The sequence below is a fragment of the Rhinolophus sinicus genome, linkage group LG10 (assembly GCF_036562045.2).
Source record: "Rhinolophus sinicus isolate RSC01 linkage group LG10, ASM3656204v1, whole genome shotgun sequence".
NCBI lineage: Eukaryota > Metazoa > Chordata > Mammalia > Chiroptera > Rhinolophidae > Rhinolophus > Rhinolophus sinicus.
In genome coordinates, this window is record NC_133759.1 from 693,748 (window position 1) to 717,400 (window position 23,653).

At 46.2% G+C, this 23,653-nt stretch overlaps 1 protein-coding gene across 2 annotated transcripts in view; it reads right to left on the reverse strand.

Moving 5' to 3' along the window:
* Nucleotides 1–23,653, reverse strand: part of CNTN3 (contactin 3) — a 186,260-nt gene that overhangs the window by 143,049 nt on the left and 19,558 nt on the right. The window contains exon 2 of one of the 2 annotated variants that reach the window (XM_074312197.1): nt 14,338–14,362. The exons of the other annotated variant lie outside the window; for it this stretch is intronic. The gene's annotated coding sequence lies outside the window, so the exon portion shown is untranslated. The remainder of the gene's footprint in view (nt 1–14,337; nt 14,363–23,653) is intronic. 2 annotated transcript variants of the gene reach the window in all.

Below are 23,653 nucleotides of genomic sequence, written 5' to 3' on the forward strand. Positions count from 1 at the left end.
TGATATAAGAGAATACGGATATTTTAATATTCTTATATACGCCCACACACAGGCATACACTGTATAAAGTCTAAAAAAATAAAAAAAATAAAAATAAAAACATAACCCCATTCAGGAATATCATATTAAAATTATGTTGCTCATTTTTCATCATTGCTAAGTAGGGCACAGACTTTATAAGTAACAAAGGCAATAAATACAATCACGACCTGACTTCTCAACAGGGCCAAGTGTTGTCACAGACAGAAGGGACACATAAAAGCTCGTCCCACTTCTGAAACTGCCAACCTACAATAATTACAAAGGAAACCACTGAAGCAAGACAAATACCAATCAAAATGTCATCTGCTCAAACAGAATCTTCTACGGTGCCCAGAATGTTTACATCAGAGAAAATAGACACCCTCTAGAATTTTCTCTGCTACTAGACATTTGTGTCTGGGGGCGAAGGCTGAATATATTCACAACACGTCTGTCACATCAGTCTTTAGCTCCAAAATTCAGTGCATACTGACAACCGGACTATCTATTCTTAATGCCAGCTGAGATAAAAAAACAAAACACAGGACCTTGGACCTGAAACCCAAAACTCTCTAAGAGACCATGTGTGGCTTTTGGCTTTTGTCACGGACATTACAAGATTGCTACTAAGAGTATAGGTTATGAAACATTGACACAAATTTATAATATTAAAGTATCTGGACAACTCTGCATGCAGTCCTGGCAAATACTCAGAGGTAAGGGTCTTCACGTGGCAGGACGTCTAGGTGGGATCTTAGTTAGAAGCTTAGTACAGTTTGGTTTGGCTTCATCTGTGCCAGACAAACAGGAACCCCACGAGCGTCCTCATTTTCAGAGAGCCAAACGTGGCAGCGTTTTGTGGAAAAGGACGGCTCAGCAGGTGTCTACAGCCACCAAAGTCACCTCCATCTTCAATAACTGAGAAAAGAATTCCATTCGTGATCGTACACTGTTTCTAACCTCCTTCCCCAAAAGCCCTTGAGCAGATCAGCCTTTTGGAATATTCAGCAAACTGTTCAATTCCGACTGGATGGAGCCTGATGCTTCCAGAATGTACTCTGCCTCCCAACCACGGTTTGCAGCCGTGACACGATGTGACTGGGCTGAGAACGCGTGGATACACTCGTATTTCCAATCCCGCCCCCTCACAAGGAGTCTGACAGCCTGTGGGAAGGCACAGCCTGCGGGATTGGAAGCACCAGTACATCCACGTGTTCTCAGCCCAATCGCACGCCCGCGACCCGGAGAAGCAGCCCCTCACTCTGCACGCTGAGCCTGCCTCCTAGGTGCTGGGAGGGCAGTGTGCGCGCGCACACACACACACACACACACACACACACACACACACACACAAGGCTGTACAAGCTTGGCCAAGGGGCTGGTTACTTAAACCTCTTTTGCCTTCAATTTTCCTTCCGTAACATGGGGGTGCTGAGTATGCACATAATTGGTTTATTGTAAGAAATGAGTAAGGCTGTGACCCGGTGGTGAGCCAACTCCCCGGTACTCAAGACGTGACAGTTAACTGCTGTTATTTCTAAGAAATTAAATATAATTGGGACCTTGACGGGAGATAAATCAAAGACGCAGCTAAAGTACTAAGTGAAACACGGGTCTCTAACTCATTTTAAAGGGACATTAACTGCTCTTGGGCGGCTCACATCTTGTTTTTTAAAACACTTGTTCTGCTTAACTGTGTTTTTAAAAGTTGCTTTATCACAAGGAAAGGAGTGATTCTGACAGCTTTGGAAATGCTAATTGGGGCTATGAATAGTTATCCGCTTGGAGGTCACACCCATTAGGGGCCCTATGGAGGTGGATGAAACACCCACTATCAACACACAAGTGGGGATCTAAACCCAGGCAAACTGACAGCAGCTCCCATTACAGCCAGTGTCAATGTCAGCTGAGGAGACTGAGGGGCAAGTACCTGCGTCTCCCCCACCAGAACCGCCTTTGTTTGTTTTCATGCAGATTAAGCCTGTGAACCACAGTGGGGATGGGCTCCAGCTGCTGCCCAGGAGGAGTGATCTGGACGCACAGAGACAAAACCAGAAGGGGGTGGAGCCGGAACAGAGGCATGTGTGTCCCCCTGACTCAGGCTTGGGGCCCGGCCACCCCCACCCCATGCATTGTAAGCTGAGGGACACCAGACACCCCGACTTTTCAGCAGACTCTGGACGTACAGAGTTTTAGATGAGATCTCCCAATTTTCAAATGTTAGCAAGCAACTAATGAAAAGACAACTTAAAACCGTTTGTGACGGCCAAACAAAGTATGCCTGCAATTTAGATGCAATCCATCTTGAAACCTCGGACAAGAATGCATTTTCCCACCAAAAACATCTGAAAAGTGTCACCGATCACTCACTTGCCCCTGTAGAAATATACAACACTGCACATATTAAAAACACTTCTGTATGTTTTGTGCTCAGGAGGACAGTTCTTAGAATCGTCTCATTGGGGCAACGTGACAATGGGATAAGGGACGCATCTCCCCCACTTCCCAAAGGAGGAGATCGGTCAGAGTCCCATTTATGCAGAGACAGTTCTCATTCATAGACAAATGAGCTCGTGTCTAAGAAGCAAAACTTTACAACCAAAGTTCCGAGGGTCCCACGGGCTATGCCCAGGTTGGTATCCGCAGTGACTGCACACAGGTGACCCCCCTCCCCGACCCGTGTGACAGACACTGACCACTGACACCGCCCACGTGTGCCATGTGGGACCTATCAGGGACACGCGTATCAGGAAGTGGCAGATCCCAGGACCTTAATGACGACTTTCAGGTGTCCCTGAGTCAACGAGTTTCCGTTCACACAGCGGTAATCCACATGCTACCATCTCCCACGTGTGACTCCAGGGAGACCTGCCTTTGCCAATAAGCTCCCTGCACGTGTGGAGAGACAGGCCGACTCCGAGAGCCTGTGCGGTGTCTCCAGCCCCCAGAGCGCTCCTACGTGACCGCCTTCAGGACGACCTGCTTCTGGAATGGACTCTGGATCGGGCGTGTGCCCAGCACAGACGCCACTGACTTGCTGCTTCTCTAGACCCTCCAGAAACAGTGCACGATGTGGACACTGGGACACACGTTCGGCTTCGTCAGACCAAAACCTGTTCCCTTGCCTGGGCCTTCACATTTCAGAGTGACAGAAACAAGGGATCACTTTCCAGAACACACTCCAATATTCCTAATACGCTCTTCGAAGCCCCCGGCAGACGCTGTGAGTGAGTGAAGGACCCAGGTGGGGCTGCACGGAGCTGCCCACCCCGCACAAAGGGTCCCCTGCTGCCCGGGTTTAAACAATACTTTCTCACTTGTCTTTTGTTTTCATGTTGGCAACTTTTTTTTTTTTTAATCACCGTTCGGGCCTAACCAGATTTGCCTGCAGGCCAGCAGTGTGCGTTCTCCGAATGTACAGTGACAAGAGGAACACAGACTAATAACAACAAACCTCTTCAGAGACTTGTTCCAGCGCCGCTGAGGCCTGCTGGGCCCACTGTGTGGCCGTGCGCCTGGCCGGCCGCCCAGACGCCCCTCATGTTGCTGCCCACGGCAGACCCTGGGGACTGTATGTGCTGAGTCAGTGCACGGCAGGCTCGGGCCGTGGCCGCCATGCTTGGCTCTGTACCAGACCATCTGGGGAGCGGAGTGAAACGCTGGTCCCCGGTTTCACTGCCCCATGATTCCCAGGCATGGGGCCCAGAACTGTTGCTGTTTTTAGAACTTCCCAAAGTAATCGTGCTGCAGGTGCAATGCACTCAGGAAGCACCACTGAGCCTCCGGATTCCAGCCCCGACGTCAGTGACGAGACTGGACAGCGTCTGCTCTGCTGTGGCTGCTCTGTCACGTGGGACTTGGGTTAATTTCCCTTGCGTGTCCCCCTTTTCCTAGCTCTGCGATTCCTTCTTACAAGGAAGGTGGACACAGGATGCAACGTTGAGGTTGTTCCCCAAATGAGCTGCTTCCAAAACCACTGAGAAGATTCCACGAAGTCCTCAGCTCGCAGCCCAGGGACAGAGAAGGAAGGACTTCCCCCCAACACTAAAAAGGCCTCCCCCGTTGGCGGCCAGAGTTCTGGGGTCCACAGGGAGCTGCGACCAAAGAGGAGAGCACGTACCTGCAGGTCCCGGGGGATGCACCTGACAAGCGCCCAACACGGAAGCCCAACAGGCAGGCTCACAGCGGGCACAGGTGGACAGACCCCTGGGGGGTCGAGTGAGCAAGACCTTCCACGCCTTGCTCAGTGTCACTGCTTCACACTTGTGAGGCTCTGGGGAGGCCGGGAAAAGGGACAGGACTGCCGGGGAGGCAGACGGAGCGTTTGCCATTAAACCCAGACCCCAAATGAGGAAGCAAGTGGGACCCCATGTGCCATCTCAACCCCCCAACACCCGTGGACAGGAAGGCTTCAGATATAAACTCGGGGGTGAGGCTCAGTGGAAAGGAGTTTGTGCAGATTAATTAGTAACTGTTTGTGAAATACTTTGGTGGGTTGATAACCTTATTTTGGTTCCATAGTTGCTAATTTTAGTTTGAAAGCTGAGTGATTAAGGTTTTATAACAAGAAAGCTGAGAATGCTAAGCGTCCGTTAAAATCCTCTCCCCACATCTTCCTCCGGAATCCAATTATTTGCAGGTCTGATGACGATTATTTAGCAAAACTGGTGCCTTAAAACATATTTTCAAGGAACAACAAAAAACGTGGCTTCTCATTTCCTGCAACGAAAGTCTCCTGATTAATGTTCATTATGGAGACACTATGCCAATGGAGTGTGTGTATGGACAGAGAACACTTTTCATCATCTGGGCATTTTGGAAACAAACGTTCCAGGATCTGAAGGCCGTATGGACAGACGCGCCCTTGACACGGGCTGTGTTTTACTGTGACATACATGTCCCCAAGGCAGGAACGGGAGAAAGAAATAAAAACCAAGCTGCTGCTCTAAACCTAGCAGAAAGTCGGGACGCTGCCGCCATGCCCCAGCCCGTCTCTGCCACAGCCCCGGTGACACACAACGGGCACCAACCAGGCTTGTCTGACTGGCGGGCGCGGCAGGTCCCCGTCCGTCATGAATGTTCTGAATGCCACCCTGGGCGCACTGAGCATGCCTTAGTGGAGTCCTACCGTACGGAGGGGCATCTCAGTGGCGTCTCGGTCACATTTGAAGTGAGTGTCAGTGGGTGCGGGGACTCCTGCCTTCCCTCCTCTCTATGCAAACCACGCGATACCTCTAAGTAACGACAATGCCCAGAACAAACGGCAAAGTCAAGCGCTCACAGTGAATCGAGCAACATGAGCTCAGCGACCACCCAGCTACTGTGTATGTTTGTATCCACCATGTTTCCCCGAAACTGAGACCGGGTCTTCTATTAATTTTTGCTCCAAAAGACGCATTAGGGCTTATGTTCAGGGATGTCATCCTGAAAAATCATGCTGGGGCTTATTTTCCGGTGAGGTCTTATTTTCGGGGAAACACAGTATGTATCTATGTGTGTGCGTATGTATACAGTATATACATGCAATGTTTACCCTTTTTACAAATATACACACAAAGGCAGTATTTTTATATGTTTGTAACCATAATATACAGCTTATTCTCTACCCTAGTTTTCCAGTTAAAATATTTTAAACTTTTGGTGTTCATTTAATAAGTAATACAAACCAATTGGATAAAATACAAAAAGTCAAAAAGGAAGACATGGAACATTACTAAAAACCTCAAAATCTAGGTAAAACTGTTAGACGACTTTAAAAAGAGAGTATCAAGTGCTGGCGAGTGAGTAAAAGAGAAAAACTCTCCCTCTGCCCTGACTGCAGGAGCACAGGTGCAGCCACCCACCACGGACAAGCATCCACCAGCGGGAACAGTTCAGGCACAGAGCTGTCTGTCCTGGGAACGCACAACAGACTCTCGGGCTGAGGCCGCTGAGCACGCGCAGAACTGACGCGGGCAGCCTGTGTATCACAGCAAAACACACCCGCATCACCAAATCCCAAAACTACACCGGATGAGAAAACACACTGCAGAACAGAAGACCTTTTATGTGAAATAAAAATAAATAAATAAAACACCCCAGTTTAACAGTTGTACAGAGCTGCACGAATACACAGTTAAACTACAATGACAGGCAAGAAAACGCTAACTGTAAAATTCCCATGATGCCGGCCCGTAGGGTAAGGAAAGAGACGGGAATAGAGAGAATCATAAAATAACCTTCAAAGCCGCCAGTGATGATCTATTTCTTAAGTTGTGCAGTGGGCTCATGAGAGCCTATTTTATTCTTTATAAATTATGTGCATGCGACATGTTCTTTTATATGCATGAAATGTTTCACTGTAAAAGCAAACATTACACACTTTTTGCTAAACGCTATAAAGTTGGAGACGAATTTGGTGGTGAAATGGTTTTGCCTTGCACGTCAGTTCTCACAGCTGGGTTGTGGCTTTCTGGAAAAGCATGGCTGGAAGGGTGCTCGCACGGAACCCGAGTTCCCCGGGAAGTGCCAGTGTCTGCCGTGGGTTTGGGTGGAAGCCAGGGTCCCAAGCGCCACGTCTGGTGCATCAGATGTCAGAATTCCATACATACGGCCATGGAGTACGTTCCAGCCCATGCTGGGGGGTGGAGGGGCTTAATGAAACATTGAAATGTATAGATTTAATTCCGGGAATATGAGCAGCCACCAAAGCCTTGAAATGAAGATGTAGTCAAGGGAGCAATTTCGGAAAATTAACCTGGGAGCAACGTGCAAACTATTAAGGAGATAAATCAGACCATTAGACTTGGGCACACCCAAGAGAGTGAGTTTTCACAATCCACCTGTCTCCACTCTGCCCAGGCCGGATACAACGCCTGGGCACCGACGTACCTGAGAAAGCCTTGAATGCCCTTCCAAGCCACACAGCTGTTGGGTGACAAGGTGAATCAGAACAGGGATGGTGGCCGTTTGACGTGACTCAGCAGCAACCAGGCCTGCTGCAGCTAACAGTGTAACTGTGTCACTCCTACATACTGTTCAAACAGTATAACCATGTCACCTGTACATACTGTTCAAACAGTGTAACCATGTCACCTGTACATACTGTTTTAACAGTGTAACCATGGCACTTGTACATACTGTTTAAACAGTGTTCAAAAAATTCACTAATTTGATTTCTATTTGACTTTCTATTAGGTTGGTGCAAAGTAATTGCGGTTTAAAAGGTTAAAAATAATTACAAAAGCCACAATTACTTTTGCACCAACCTAATACTTTTACAACGAAAAAAGGCATCCTATCATTTTATGTTGTTTTATAACATAAAAAGCACTGATTAAATGAACACATTTTCAGTTTTTCTTCTTTGAAGAGAAAGGATAACTGCTACCCACGGTGACCTAATAGTTAGAAACAGTGTGATAGTTCCAGACTTCTCAACAGGCAGAACACTGCCGGGGAGTGTGGAAAAGCAGGGCACAGTCAGTAATCACAGTAAGAGGACACCTGGGTGTGGGGACGACGTGGTGACCAGGGAAGGAAGGCTGAGAGCCAGCCAGCACGGCATTTCCTGCGTGGGAACGATACTCTCCAGACGTAACAGGCCTCCTGAGAACATTTCAGAAATGATGCACCGAGCTCAAGCGTCTGGATTCAATGCTCCAGGCAGAGCCGGTTATAATCCTTGTCATTGTTTTTCTGCACAAAAGGGCATTAAAGTGAAAATACTCTGAGATCCAACGTTGGGAAAGATAAAAACATGCATTTGTAGGAAATATGAATTAATTAAAAGAGAAAGCTAAAATATTTTCCAGGTACACATAGATTTAGCTTACATCCAAGGAAAATTAAACTAAGATCTCCAACATTGTTTTCTAATTTTCCCCTGGAGATATTCTTAATGTTCATATTTTATGTACAGATATTAATTTATATCTCCCTCTCCCCAAAATAACAAAACATCACAGCAATGGCACAAGCCAGAATTGAACTGTGGACAGTGGTTAACTGGGCAGACACCTCATGACCCACGTTTCCAATCAGGAGGTCACAGAAACGAGGACGCCAGGCCAAGAGAATGACGCGGTTTGGAGAGTGTCACCACGCCCAGTGGGAAAGGCCACGTAGGAGGCCTGCTCAAAGAACCTATAGGGAAATTATTACTTCTTTGCAAATGGTTTTTAATCATATTTGACTGACAAGTTCAAGTTAAACTTTCAATTTGCAGTGGTAGCGTTTGTAGCGCCAGTGAAGATACATTAATCAAACTCCAGGAATGCACGAGTCCGGAAGAACACAAGCCAATTTTTCTGTATTGATCCCACACCACAAAGCAGAAAAGCAACGGGGGGAATAACACAGGAGGTCAGGCTGGCATCGACGGGGAGCGGCGCTGCTGGAACTTCTCCGTAAATTATGAGACGATGATATGAACTCGCCGCCTCACAATGTGACAGTGCAGAGCGAGCAGTGAGAGCCCAGCCTGCCTGACTCTGAGAAACGCTGAAGTTTGAGGGGGTCAAACTGCTGTCAAACTCTTCACTGACCATGTCACCATGTCTGCTTTGGACGTAGGGTTTACAGTATGGTTTCAGGAGCACCTGAATGTTATGACAGATGGAGAGGCACCACTATGCGACATCTCGTCTTAAACGAATCATCCATTCACCCCTAGATGGAAGTGCCGTCTCTGGTACATAAAAAATCCCCCCACACTAGGTCTATTCCTGGTCCACCCGTCTGTCTGTTCTTACGCCAACCCACGCGGACATGGTTATAGCATGTTTCTGGAAAGGATGGTGGTCACAGGCGTCCTGCTTTATTTCTTGAATTTCAACTTGGTGGTTGGCTGTTTACGCTGTGCGGGATCTGACAGTTGGTGCCACGCAGCCTTTATCTAAACACGTCCTATTTATCTTGACCTACATGTTAAGTGAGCAGTGTCATCTGGTCCTGATCAGATGGCTTTTCTGTACGTATTTACTACGGTCAGATGGTTTTTCCAAATCCCCTCATTGACTCTGATGACATCACAAAATGCTCTTAGATTCCTGGAGTAAACCTTCCTCGCTCAGAGTTGTTATTCTGTCCACACACTGCTGAACGCCAACTGTCAATATTTTAGTTAATTTTTCTGCATTTTAGTTATTTTCTCCTAAAATCACACATATATTGGTCATTCCCTTGTTATGTATCGTATCAGCGTCTGACATTAAAATTTCATGGGCTTCATGATCTGCACTGCAGAGCTTTCGATGTTCTTCTAGAGCACTGACTTGGGAGGGACAACGCCCGTGGCCCAGGGACGTGTGCCCTTCCATCCTGGGAACATCCCAGAGCCCAGAACAGGCACCTCCAGGCAATAAGACCCTGCAGCATCCCTCCAGGGGCATGCTATTTCACAGCTGCCCACGTGGACTGGGTGCCCCATGGAATGTCACCGTCCAGTGCCAGCAGCCCTCCCTCAGCTCTGAAGCCAGATGCTCCTGGCACAGTGCCCAGAGTGAGCCCACCAGCTGGAGACCATCCCTGCGTTCCTCGTGGTGTCAGCTCCTCGTCTGAAACAAGACTAAGAGCAGCACCCGCCTCCCAAGTACACAGTGCCCGGCACAGGTGGGTGACTGCCTACTATGTTGCCGCTGTCACTGCTGGTGACCTCAGCAGACGCAGTGACTCTGCAGCCTCAGGTGCCTTCTCCACCGACAAATGCCGTATGGGTTTCAATCTGAAATAAAGTTAACATGCAGCTGCTCCTGCATTCACAGTGGGCTCATGCCCCCACCAACCTGTCAGGAGCCAAAAACAGCAGAAGGTGAGAAAGCATTTGCGACACCTGAGCTAGGACCATCAGCGCTCGGCCCCGCCCACCCACAGGTGAGCACGACACCCACATGAGCCCCCGATGGGCAAAGCATGTTGCTGCTGCTGCCAGATCAGGAGACAGGACACGCGTCCACAACTTGCCCAGGACCAGCTCCACATTCAAGATACGAAGCGTGGTTTCAGCTGAATGTGATCGTGTTGGCACCATCGCAAGTGAGGGGCCACCTGCATGTGACACTGACACGTGTGTGCACACACAGCATTGTAGACACGCTCTGCACACGCCTCTCCATGTCCAGCCCTAGTCCAACCTCACATGTCTCCTCTGGGCAGCGTGGAAACAGGCACGGAACAGGTCTGAGGCTTCGGCCCTTGACCTTCCAGAAGCCAAGGTTCAAAGGCGACCTTGCGCTCCCAACGCCCCTGCTTAAAACTCCCCAGTGACTCCCGCCGTGGAAATGAAGTCCAGCCTACTGACCGCAGGCCACTAGGGCCTCCATGTCCCATCCACACCTCGCTGCCAAGCCTGTCTTCTCCCTGCTCACCAGCCACTACAGCCTCCGTCCTGTTCCTCCTGGGTCAGGTCTGCCCTCCCAGGGCGTAAGCACTCAGCGTGGGTCTGCAAACCTTCCCTCCCTGCTAAGCCCAGGCCATGCTCTCCACCTCCTATCCCTGTGCTCTGCTCAGGACAGGGCCCTGCAGCGCCCCCGGTACAGAGCCTCGGGTGTCCTCACATCCATGGCCCCTCCTGCGTTCATGATGTCACTGATTCTCATGTCTGTGTCCTCTCAACAAGCACGGCCGCTCCAGGAGCCAGGGCGGCTGGCACGAAATCCCTGTAACGCTCCTGGGGTTAGAACTCACTGGGTACTTTGTAACAGTGAATTCCTCACGCCGTTTTTTAGAGTAAGAACGCCCTCTACAGAGGTCTGACAATTAAGTTCGCAAACTTGTTACAACAATGTTGGTAACTTTTTTTTACATCAGAGGGATTATTCATTATGAATTTGTACCAACTGGACAAACAGTTAACCAAGTTTACTATTTGGAAATGCTGAAAAGGCTGCATGAAAAAGTGAGACGACCTGAACTTTCCACCAACAATTCATGACTCTAGCATCACGACAATGCACCAGCTCACACTGCACTGTCTGTGAGGGAGTTTTTAGCCAGTAAACAAATAACTGTATTGGAACACCATCCCTGGTCACCTGATCTGGCCCCCAATGACTTCTTTCTTTACCCAAAGACAAAGGAAATATTGAAAGGAAGACATTTTGATGACACTCAGGACATCAAGGGTAATATGACGACAGCTCTGATGGCCATTCCAGAAAAAGAGTTCCAAGATGGCTTTGAAGGGTGGACTAGGCGCTGGCGTCAGTGCATAGCTTCCCAAGGGGAGGACTTCAAAGGTGACCGTAGTGATATTCAGCAATGAGGTGTGTAGCACTTTTTCTAGGATGAGTTCGCGAACTTACCTGTCAGTCCTCGTAGACCCAATATCGTCATGCTTCCTACAGAAATATCTTTTATTTTCATTCCTACTGACCACATGGTCTATAAGAAAAGGCTGAACTGGATTGAGCACTGAAGTGCAACTCCCCACGATTTTCAGGAAGCATCTCCAGAGCAATGAAGTCAGTGGTTCTCTGAAACCCGACTCGCTCAGCAGCTGAGCCCACCCTGTGACCCTCGGGCATTTCCCCTGGGTCTCCAGCAGCCAAGTCACCTCTCATTCCCATCCCAGTAGAAAAACTGACTAAACAAAACAGAAACCTGTGAACGTGTCTGCAGGTAATGGGCTCCAGCACAAACGACTACATAGTTGTGAAAATAAACACATCCAAGGAAAAGTGAATTAAGGCCTGCTTTTGTTGTCTCTGGTGCTATTTTCATGATTTCCCCAAACATACTGTTTTCCTCCCTTTTTAATGTTTCCACGTGTGTTGTTTTCCTCCTCTTTAAAATCTTTCTTTTGGTGTCTGCTTCATAAATTTAAAAAATAAAGGGCACACACACCACTGTTAGTTCTTCTCCGTCTGCCAAAGAATTAGATACCCTGGCCACAGAATCCAGAAAACGATTACTGCTGTAATTAGGGCTCAGGCATGGCCCACATCACAGCCAGGTCGTAAAGCCACATGGAAACGAGGGACAGTGCTGGGCCTGAGACTAAGCCCTCAAAAACGAGTTCCAGGTAAGCCTGTGGCAGCTTCTGTACTGGAAATGCTGGCCACACTGGCTCGGTGACCTCTGTCCTCGGCCACTCCCGCAGCTGCCTGCGCTCAGCCCAGCGGTCTGGACGCTTTAGTTCTGCGTGGTCATGGGAGTGCTCTCCTCCTGGACACAACTTTTCCAGCCCCTGCCTTCAAAGCAGTTCTGACAAAAGAAAAAAAATATTTACCCTGAAAAGCTGATCCCTTGAATTTCGGCTCAATGAAAAGCATAAGTCCCACCTTGAGCTTCTACGAGAAAGGCTAAGGGACCCTGAGGCGTGGCTGGCACACGGAGACAATACGCATTTGAGACACAGCAGCTGCAGAATTTCACATGACAAGATCGTTTATACAGAAAATCCTGAAGAACCTGCCACGGAACTGTTAGAACTCCTGCCTCAAACAAAATACCACTTGGTCACGGAAAGGAGGCAAGTCCTGGCCCGTGCACGCTGCGGAGACGCGTGGGCATCACGGTGAGTGCAGGCGCAAAAGGTGACGTGTGGCAGGTGTCCTTCATGTGGGCCTGGCAGCGGCTGGCATGGGAGAGACGGGCAGTGACTGCTGATGGGCTCAGGGCTCTTTCAGGCTAAATGTTCAGGAATGAGGGAGTGGCTATGGCTGCACGACCCTGTGGATATGCCAAAGCCCACTGAACTGCAGTCTAAAGTGGTGAACGAAATGGTATGTGATTTAAAGCTCAAGAAAACAAGCTGCTTAGAACGCTTGGAAACGCTGAACTCTCCCGGCTAAACCTCCTGGTTTATGCTCAGTGTGATGGCAGCAGCCATTCGTGTTCGCACTCAGTTACCGCCTGCCTGTGCACGTCCCGTTCTTGTTCCCGGCGACCTTTCTCCTTCCCCAGTGGCACCGCCGTTTCCATCACCCCACTGGCACCAAGCAGAGACAGATGACAGTAAACTGGGTTAACCTCGCACCCACTGTGGGTGACGCCTGGAAATGGCGTAAGTTACAGCCCCTGCCAGGTGTCTCCTGAAGGGTCCAGCTCAGCTCCAGGCACCACTGTCACGGAGCAAGAGAGAAAGGAGACGCGCTGCCCAGGAGCCACGTGCTCAAGGTGATGCAAAGGGAACTGGCTTTTCTCAGAAGTGCTTTCTGTGCACCACACAGAAGGGGTTCCACTGAGATCTTCAGTCAGGATCCAGGGCAGCCCTCACTCTCTCCCCACCACACACACACGTACATACACACACACACACACACCATCACCGCCCCCCACATATATACACACACATGCACACACCACAAACATGCACACACACGCACGCACACACACTCTTCAAACGTACAGCTAGGTCATCTGTGGTCCCTTGACTTTGGGGGGATGTCTCAATCCCTGGCTTTCCCCCCTCAATCTCCTTCGCTGTTTGGTGGCCTTGTCTGGACCCTGGGAGAACTTCTGGGGGTTCTCAGTGTGCTGAAGGGCTGTGCAGAGACCCACTGCCCAGCACACAGGGTCCCCAGGAATCTAGAACCTCGGCTTCCCAGGGCCACGCTGGGGAGGTGACCGTGCCTCGGTCGGCCATCCCGGAATCCAGCGCCAGTGCCCTGGGCCCACCACACACACTGCTGCCCCTCCCAGGCCCCCGCAAGATTCTAGCGCCTGGGCTGTGTTGGCCACCAGCCCGGGCCCCACGCCCCAGACCTGGGCGTCCCTCTCATCCCTCATCACGGCGCTCCCCTCCTGGCCCACGTCCCGTCTTCCCGCCAGGGCTGAGTCTCAGGTTTTCCAGGGAGAGAGAGCAAAGGAACATAGTAGGGAAATCACACCAATCTGTATCTTCAGAAATTATCCTGTCCTACGTATGCATGAAGACATACGCGTTCGCTGATCTGTTTCAGATAAACTTCCAATGTCCTCATCAATAAAACAAATGAGTAGGCAGCTAACCTCCACAGCCGCTTCCTTTCCATTTAAAAAAGACTGAAAATTCAATATCATACATAATGTCCACTTAAAATGGAACAAGAGAAAGTCATTCCCAAAACCAGACCAGACTGCACACCATTTCTTGAGTATAGAAAAATAGAATTCTTAATCTAGCCAGAAGCCAGGAGGAAGCATTGTCATAAATCGATAACAATTGAAATTGCATTAATCATTCATATGTAAACCACAGAAGAAGTTCTTTTTTATGGCTGAGATAAAAATCAGTGATCGTACATTATTCTATTAAAATGCCTTTAAATTATATATATTCTTTAGAAAAGTTAGTTTCTCACATTATCATTTTGAACTTACACTAAGGGAAAGACAAAGGAAAAAAACACATACCCTGAGGCTTCGACATCTTGTTTTCCTATTGAGAAAAGAAAAAGTATCACTACAAACTTTTTTTAACAAGTGCATGTTTTTAAAACCACAAATTCAAATAAAGCTTTAACTCCTACTTCCCTCCTGGAACATACACTGTTTATTTTCTGGGCTCAAACTCCCACTTTTCAGCTCAAGCTCCTCCCTTCTCAGACGAGTCACCCATTGCTGTCGAGCCGTAGGGAACACACTTCACCTTCCAGGCGGTGGCCCTGATTGAGCCGACAGAGCTTCTCACTGCCCGAGAGCCCCACGGCCATGGCCCCCGAGTTTACAGTGTCCCTACTGCATTCAGGAACGAGAACAGAGGACAGACCTCCCCAGGACCGGCCAGGTGCTACAGGTGCAGAGTCCCTCAGGGCCACCAGGCAGGGCTGCTGCGGGTGAGTGTGCACTAGTATCCAACGAGTGGCAGGCACTTCCACGTGCCACCATGCAAACAAGGACACTTCACCACAACGAGTCACTAATCCAAGTGGCGTCAGCAGCTGCTTTCACAAGTTGGGATTTCTAACTGCTCAGACTTCCCGAGCGACCGCAATGAAGTGTGTGTGGGTCACAGCGTTTCTTATTCGATGACACATTTTCAGGAGCGGGGGGGAAACGAATTATCGTACATGTGTGTCACTGAAACGACCTGAAACCCAAGCAGCACAGCTCTCTCACTTAACCAAGGCATATTTCATTTTTACAACTGCACAGATCTTGAGATATTCTAAATTATTCACGATCACGCCTTCCCAGCAGCGTGCAAATGTTCTCACTCAACCAAAAGAAAGCGCTTGCCACTGACCACCTTTCTTTAAAATGAAACAGGGTTGGCTATTTCAAAAAATAATCATTGTAATACTGGCAAAAGTGGCAGACTTGGGTCACATGCTGGCACTCATTGTAGCCAAAAGTTTTATCCTGAACCAATGATGAATGCTCCTGACAGAAATCTATGATTAGATATTTTAATATTAATTATGTTTCCGATATATATGCATCTTGCAGAAACTTGAAGTGTGCCTGGCACAGGCAGGCATTCCATGCACTTTGTTTGAATGCACAACTGAATGTCTAACTTATGGAAGTTTCATTTGAAATTTTTGGAAAAAATATGAGATCTGACAATTAAATTCACGAACTCATTCTGGAAAAAGTGCTACCAAACCTTATTGCTGAATATCAATCACTATGGTCACCTTCAAAGTACAGGGGTACCTCGGTTTTCGAACGTAATCCATTCTGGAAGACAGTTCGAGTTCTGAAACATTTGAAAACCAAGGCGCATTTTCCCCATAGAAAGTAGTGCAAAATGGATTAATCCATTCCAGATCTTTAAAATCAACTCCTAAAACTGCAAATTTAGCATGAATTTTACTATCTGATTATACCATAGATCCATAAAATTTACAATGTTCGTAAACTGAAATGTTTGTCAACGGAGATGTTCGAAACCGACGTACCACTGTACTCCCCTTGGGAAGCTGTGCACCGACACCAGTGCCTAGTCCACCCTTCAAAGCAGTTTTGGAACTCGTTTTCTGGAATGGCCATCAGAGCTGTCATTGTGTTACCCTTGATGTCCTGAATGTCATCAAAATGTCTTCCTTTCAATATTTCCTTTATCTTCCGGTTAAAAAAGAAGTCACTGGGGGCCAGATCAGGTGAGTAGGGAGGGTGTTCCAATACAGTCATTTGTTTACTGGCTAAAAACTCCCTCACAGACAGTGCCGTGCGAGCTGGTGCATTGTCGTGATGCAAGAGCTCCTTCAGGACCATTTTTGCACACACCTTTCTCATGACAAGATTTTCAGTTAAGATTTTCCTAACTGTTTCTCTATCGAGGTTTACTTGGTCTGCTACGCTTCTCATAGTCAGCCAATGATTTTGAGGCACAATTGGATGAATTTCTGCAATGTTTTCGTCAGTTCTGCTCATCACTGGCCGCCCTGACCTCTCTTCATCAGTGACGTGTTCTCTCCCCTCAGAAAAATGTTTCATCCATTTGTACACTGCTGTTTTTTTTCATGGCTTTATCCCCATAAACTTGGACTAACATGTCCCTGATCTCACTCCACTCTTGCCAAGTTTCACAAGAAATGTAATGTTTGTTCGTGGCTCTAATTCAAGCTCAGACATTCTCGCGACAGCACACAAACACACACAACAATAATGCACACCACTCAGCAAGACACCACCACACGTCAACATGAACACAGCTGTGAGACACTGATGGACCAAGGTCATGAAAACTTCCCGAGCTGTTTGTACAGTGCTGCCCATTTCAGTGCACGGGGGCAAGTTCATGAACTTAGTTGGCAGACCTCGTTTTTATTTGACATGTTCTGTATTTTCATTACAATAAATATCAGATGAATCCTTACCAATTTGCAAAGAAAATACCCAAAATATTAACTTCCTTGTAAGGTAAAGTTAATGTTATTTATTTAGTCCCTATTAAAGAAAGCTTAAATGATGGTATACTTAAAATTCAATATTTTGTTCAGCAACTTATCAACAGAGGGTGGATATTGAACAACTGTTTAACCAAACCCTGGTTATAAAATGGGGGGGGAAAATGTTGAAACTGTGAAATTGCTACAGTAAAGTTCACACAGATAAAATTAAATCCATCAACTTATTACCAGACACCCTAGTGTAAGGTTCTCCATTGTTGGAAATCAGTGTAAGAAATTACAAATAGCACAGCCTGAGGAGACTCTCAGCAGTGCAGCCTGATGTGAGTTCTGCCAGGCCACCTAGAGTTAGGGGGCAGGGCTGTTCGCCCAGGCAGTGTGACGGGAAAACCTCTCTTCTGTGTAAATCATTCTGCAAATTGAGTCACAGGCACATAACCATCAGAGCATTGCATCAAGAAATGAGGAACTATTAACAATTTGTAGTTGGCTAAAGTGGCATGTTCTAGAAAGACTAGGGTGACAGAAAGTGTCCCATGACTTAATACATTTTCCATGTGTCTGGAAAGGACTTTGGGAAAGGGCCAAATTCACAGGGTTTTAATCACAAGTTGCAAAATATTTTAAAGCTTTAATTTAAAAATCCTACCTCTGCCAATCATACCCCAACAAAACTGAAAAAATAAATAAATGAAAATTAAAACCCTGTGAATTTGTTCCCTTCCTCAACAGGAGTCAAGAGTGAACTCATGTACCAATCAATATATGACACTTGTACCTAACCTTATCAATAATCACAATAAATGTAAATGGACTATTCCCTTCAGTTAAGAGGCAGAGACCATCGGACTGAATAAAAAAGCAATTATATGTTCTTCACAAGAAATACACTTTACAGGAGGCAGGTTGAACGTAAATAGTTTAAAAATGAATCATCAAACTTTAAGTGCAAGAAAGCTAGTGTTACATACCAATATCAGACAAAGTAGATCTTAGGACAAACAATGTTATTAAAAATAAAAGGGCATTCCATAGTGATAAAAGGGTTGCATCATTAGGAAGAGATAACAGCCCTGATTGAGGCACAGGTTTCAAAATACAGGAAGCACACACTGACCGATCCCAAGAAAGAAACAGAAAACCCACAGGAAAGTTTAAGGTCTTAAACCTTATGTTATGGGTAGGACAAGTAGATCCCTCCTTCACCCCCCAAATATGAGTAAAGACAGAAAATCTGAAAACCAGAATCAGCACATTGGACCTCAGCGGCTTCACAGGACACAGAGAACAGTACAACAGACAGGTGTGGTCACCTGTACCTGGGCTCCCACAAAAGCAGGCCACATGCTGCCCTACGAACTGACTTGTCAAATCATCAAGGAATTGAAGCAAATAGCCTTTCTAACAACAAAAATATTACATTAGAAATAATGGGCAAATTGGTAAATCCAAAAATATTAGAAAAAATATATACACTTCTAAATAGCCCATGGATTAAAGAAGAAATAAAGTATAAAATAGAAAACTGTTTTAAATGAATAATAATGAAAGCAATATAAAATCATGCATTGCAGAAAAGGCAGTTCTGAGTCATTTATAGTTTTAACTCAATAGTAAAGAAGAATCGTTTGAAATTAATGATATGAGATCCCACATTAAGAAGGCAAAAGAGCAAAGGAAGCTCAAAATAAATGTAACCAAAAAAAAGTAAGAGCAAAAATATATGAAAAATTTAAAGGGCAAACAACAAGGAAAACCAACAAAGTAAAATATTGTACATTAATAAAATTGATAAATCACTAGCAATAATGCACAGGAAAAAAAAGAGAAAAATAAAATCCAACTTCACAAATGAAAAAGGCGTCATCACAATGGATCCTACAGACAATTAAAAATCATAAGGGAAGATATTGTAAAAGCTCTATGACAATAAATTTGGTAAATTTTATAAAAAGGACAAATTCCTTCAAAAACACAAACTACAGGTAATGAAAGGTAAAGTGGAATATCAAAGTAACCCCATATCTATTAATGAAATTAAACTTGCAATCAAAACCCTTTCCATTAAAAAAAGCTTCAGGCCACATGACTTCATGGGTGAATTCCAACATCAGGAAAATAAATCTAATCCACACCACCTCTTTCAGAATATAGAAAAAGAAGAAACACCTCCTAACTCACTTTATGAGACCAGTATAATCTTGACACTAAGAAATCTGACAAATATTACAAGAAAAAGGCAGAGCAATATTTTCTCATGGAAAAAAACATTCCTTAAAATCCTAAAAATGCAAAAAATCTTTAAAATATTAGCAAGTCAAACAAAGCAATATAAAAAGGGTAATACATCAGAATATAATGTTGGTTTAACATTTAAATCAGTGTAATATGCCACATTAACAATATAAAAGCAAAAAAACATAATCATTGTCAGTAAAGAAAATGCACAGGACAAAAGTCATCACCTTCATGATAGAATTCACAGCAATGGAGGGACAGAAAGGTACCATCTAAATATGATGACAGGATAACCAGCAAACCTACAGCTACCATCATTGCTGATGGTGGGAAGTATGCCCGTCCCCATCAGGAAGAAGACAGATGCCCTCGCACCCTGTACAGGGGACCCTGGACCTTGTAGTAAGGTCGCTGGGGAAATAAAAGGCAGGACGGAAAAATGTGAAGCTCACTTTTCAGACCATACGAGGTGTGATCACCAAACACGGCGGACGCTGCTGCTGAGTGCCACTCAAGAGAAAGGCAGGGATGTTCAATACTGGAAGAGGCACATCGAACCTTAGTAACAGTGTGTGACAAGTTTCAACTTGTTTGGTGCAATCAGTCGGGTGTGAGCTACGGTTGAGAGAAGGTGTGTTTTAAAGTGTGCTGTAAATCATCCTCCATCATGACAACGTTCCGTGTCACACATCGCTTCTGGCATATGGCTATTTCTGTCAAATAAAAACATTACAGTGTGTCCTCATCCACCTTATTCATTGTACCTGGCAACGTGCGACTTCTGGCTTTTCCCCAAAGTCAAAATAATTCAGGACATCGAGGCAGCCATGACAGGGCAACTAAAGACACTCACGAAAGAGAACTTCCAGAACTGCTTCAGAAAGTGGCAAGAACAATGGGATAAGTGTGTTTGAAGTGAGGGGGATCATTATGAGGGGGATTAATGGCAATGTGTCTTTTACTATAGTACTTTTTAAAATTTTAACATTCACCGTCTTTTTTGATCACACCTCATATGATTGGATATAAGAAAACCCCATAAAACTTACAAAGGAAAAAAGAAAACCACTTGGACTGTAATGTGAACTCGCAGTGTTGCAGCATACAAGATCAATTTACTATAAATCAATTGTATTTCTAAATATAACAATGAAAACATGCAAAACAAAAAATCATTCTTACAATAGTATCTAAAAACATCAAATACCCAGGGAGAAATCTAACCCTTGCCACACCCGACATGGGAAAGCACAGACATTGCTGAGATAAATTAAAGATGACCTAGGGAAGAGAGAAGCGATGTGCACTGACTGGCAGATTCAATATTGTCCCAACAGGCCCTTTGGAAGAAATAGAGCTGATTCTGAAATTTACATGCAAAGGACCTAGAAAAGCCAAAACTAATTTAAAGAACAACAAATTTAAAAGACTGTGCCGATGGATGTCAACCTACAATGCGGTGCTGGTTTTGCACTGATGGATGAAGGCAAGAGGACAGAGTTCAGAAACAGACCCTCAATATTAGGTTGGTTTTTGTTTGTTTTTAAACCAAGGCATCGAGGCTGTTTAATGGGGGGGGCGGGTGTAATAAATGTTACTGCAAAAGTGGTCATCTGTCTTTTCAAGAATCCTCAATCTGTATGTATTGCGTCCATAAACACATATTTGACACGGATCGTTGATCTAATGTGAGAAGCAAACTACAAATGAAGCGTCCAGAAGCACAGGCCTGAGAATAATGTCATGACCATGCACGGGACACATAGAACCTCAGCAATTTCAAAAAATGATAAACTGGATTTCTTCAAAATTAACACTTTTTTATCATAAGTAGCATCATTAAGAGAATTAATAGGTTTAAGAAAATTAATCATTAAGAAAATTAACAGTCTAGGAAAAAATTAGCAGTACACTTGTATGTGAATATCGAGGTAAATGATGAAAAGATAAAAAGCCCTATAAAAATGGGCAATAGACTTGAACAAACACTTCCCAGAAGACGTAAAAGTGACAAATTAGCATATGAAAAGATACTCAACAACATTAGTCATGCAAATTAGAACCGCAGTACAGTACACTTCCTCATGTACTAGAAGGGCTAAAATGTTACAGATGTCCTCAGGACGGCTGTGACGGGAACCCCCAAACATCGCTGGTAGGAATGAGATGGCGCAGAACGTGTGGGCGCTGCCTGCGTGACAACACAGGGAGGTAATGCCACTGAAGGACTGATGACTTATTTGCCCACGAGGAGGGCCTGGCACTGCGTGAGGGCCACGTGGGGAGGCACCCACTGGGTCGAGGGCGCTGGGCGGGACTGGCTGTTCTGGGGGACCAGGGGGCTCCGGGGCACAGAGGTGGGGTGCCCCGCTGCCCGGTTCCTGGTTCTGGGTTTCAGGACAGGGTGTGTGAGGTGGATAGGACATGTGGGTCAATGTGTGGGGTCTGATCCCAGGGAGCTGTGAACAACTCTGGCCACTGGTTTGGCCCTGTGATTCCCAGATGCCAGACAGACAGACACAGAATCTAAGAAAACTCCAGTAAAACCCTAATAGCTCAAGAGTGGAAAACAAACCTCACGTCCGTCTGTCAGCAGGAAAATGCACACTCAGCATGTGTCGGCGCCCCAGGGAACGCTGCTTGGCCTTTAGCAAGACTTTCGGGTACACTCAACCTCACCTGAGTCTGAAGCATGGTGCTGAGCAGAACAGGCCACCCCCTGAGCACACACACGTGACGTCCCCAGTTGTGTGATGTCTGGGAAAGCCGGGGCTGCAGAGGTGGGGGCCAGGGTGCTCTGTGTCACCTGGGGTGCCCGTTTGTAGCTGCCGGATGTCAGCAACCGTCAAAATGCACCAAACCAAACACATAAGATCTGCGCATTTAGCGGTAGATTAATTAGATTTCAATTTTTTAATGGGAAAAATGTTAGAGAAGATTATACACTGGAAGCACTGAATTGCTCCATTTTTCCTGCTTACTTGTCACATGTGTCCTTTTCTTACAGTCCAAGAAGACACGATTAATTGCAGCCTTGCAAGCACTGGTTCTTATCCCCACATCTGTGACATCTTTACCACAGTACCTCTCCTTTCTAAGCAGGTAACAGTGCCCAGCTGTCACCCACATAAACGCTCTGCGTCATCACAGCACAGGTGAGTCACAGGTGATGAGGGAACGCACAGCAACACTGAGCTGAACAGTAATGTTGTGAAAGCCTACAGCAAACACGTCTCTAGGATGAATTACAATTACACGTAACGTGCACCTTCCCCGTTCCTACTTTCTACATCTGTTTTACCTTTCCTACAGCTGGGGACACCCACGAGAGATGACACACAGGAACACGGCCCACCCGCTGTACGAACCCCAGTGCTGAGCTTACACTGCACTCTCCGCGAACGACAGCATCCGACCTCACTGTGCCCATCAAATGCATACAAGTAGCACCCCCAGTGGACAGCTGGGGAAACTGAGGCTCACAGAAGCACTGAGGTGGGGGAGGGGAGAGGGGCAGAGCCTGTGAGTCAAACTGTTCTTTCCACTTTTTCACCCCCAGGGCCTCAGCAAGTTGGCCAGTGGCCCCCCCGACCGCCAGATAGTTCCTGCATCAGGCATCACATTGGCAACACATGGCATCTGAGTCCAGAGGGAGCCAGAAGGCCCTTGCCGCCTGTCCCTTTTCCTGGTACAATTACTTCCTCTGGTAGGCGGGGAGTGGGAAGCCATGCTTCTGGCTTTGGTGACATTCTGAGTGCATCCAGGCACAGGGAGGCACAAGATTGGGGATTCGGGACAGGTGAGCAGCCACACCCACAGGTGAGGACCTGGCAGAGGAAGCCAGCTCGAGGACTGGGGGAGGGGCGGGGGGTCAAATTAAGTTGTTAATCCTGAACTGTGTTTATGTAAGAGTGAAAGAGAAGGTGGAGCATCTAATTCCTATTATTTTACATGGTAAAGAATAACTGTACGTGCATCTAAACTCTACGGATTTTCTGTGAAACTGTGGGCACTGAGTCCTTGCAGACGACAGAATAACTCATTTGCTGACATTTGTGGCTGAAATTGCATTAGCTTTCATAGCTTTGAAATCAAGTTTTAGACAAGTAAAACACTATAAATAACTGACCACACTTCATAGTAATACACCGAGTTACATTTTGTATCGGTGTATGACCCAGAACCTCTTATGAGATAATACTGGCCTTTTGCAGGACATACCAAAGAAATTACATGCCAACTTGATTGTTAAGTAGGAAGTATATTAGATGTAAGCGCATTTTGAGGCACATTATAAAATTAAAAGTCTTCATTGCGCAAAACCTTTATATCTATCACCTTGAAATACTAAATGGCTCTCTTCAGAACTAACGATTTTCCTGTTTTCAATAAACAAAACTAAAAAATGTAACTTTCACGTCGCATGCACACAGATTAAAAGGGGGCCTATTCCCGGTCACTTAGGGTTTTCTCAGCTGTCACAGCTACAGAACAACGGGGGGCTGCATTCTATTTCTGTCTGCCTTCCACAGAGAGGCCGTGGGAAGCTCTCACTGGTACCTTCCTTGTTAAAATTACAACGTATCAAGTCGAACACAGACCCACTGGGATAATGATAAAATTACAGTCTTGGC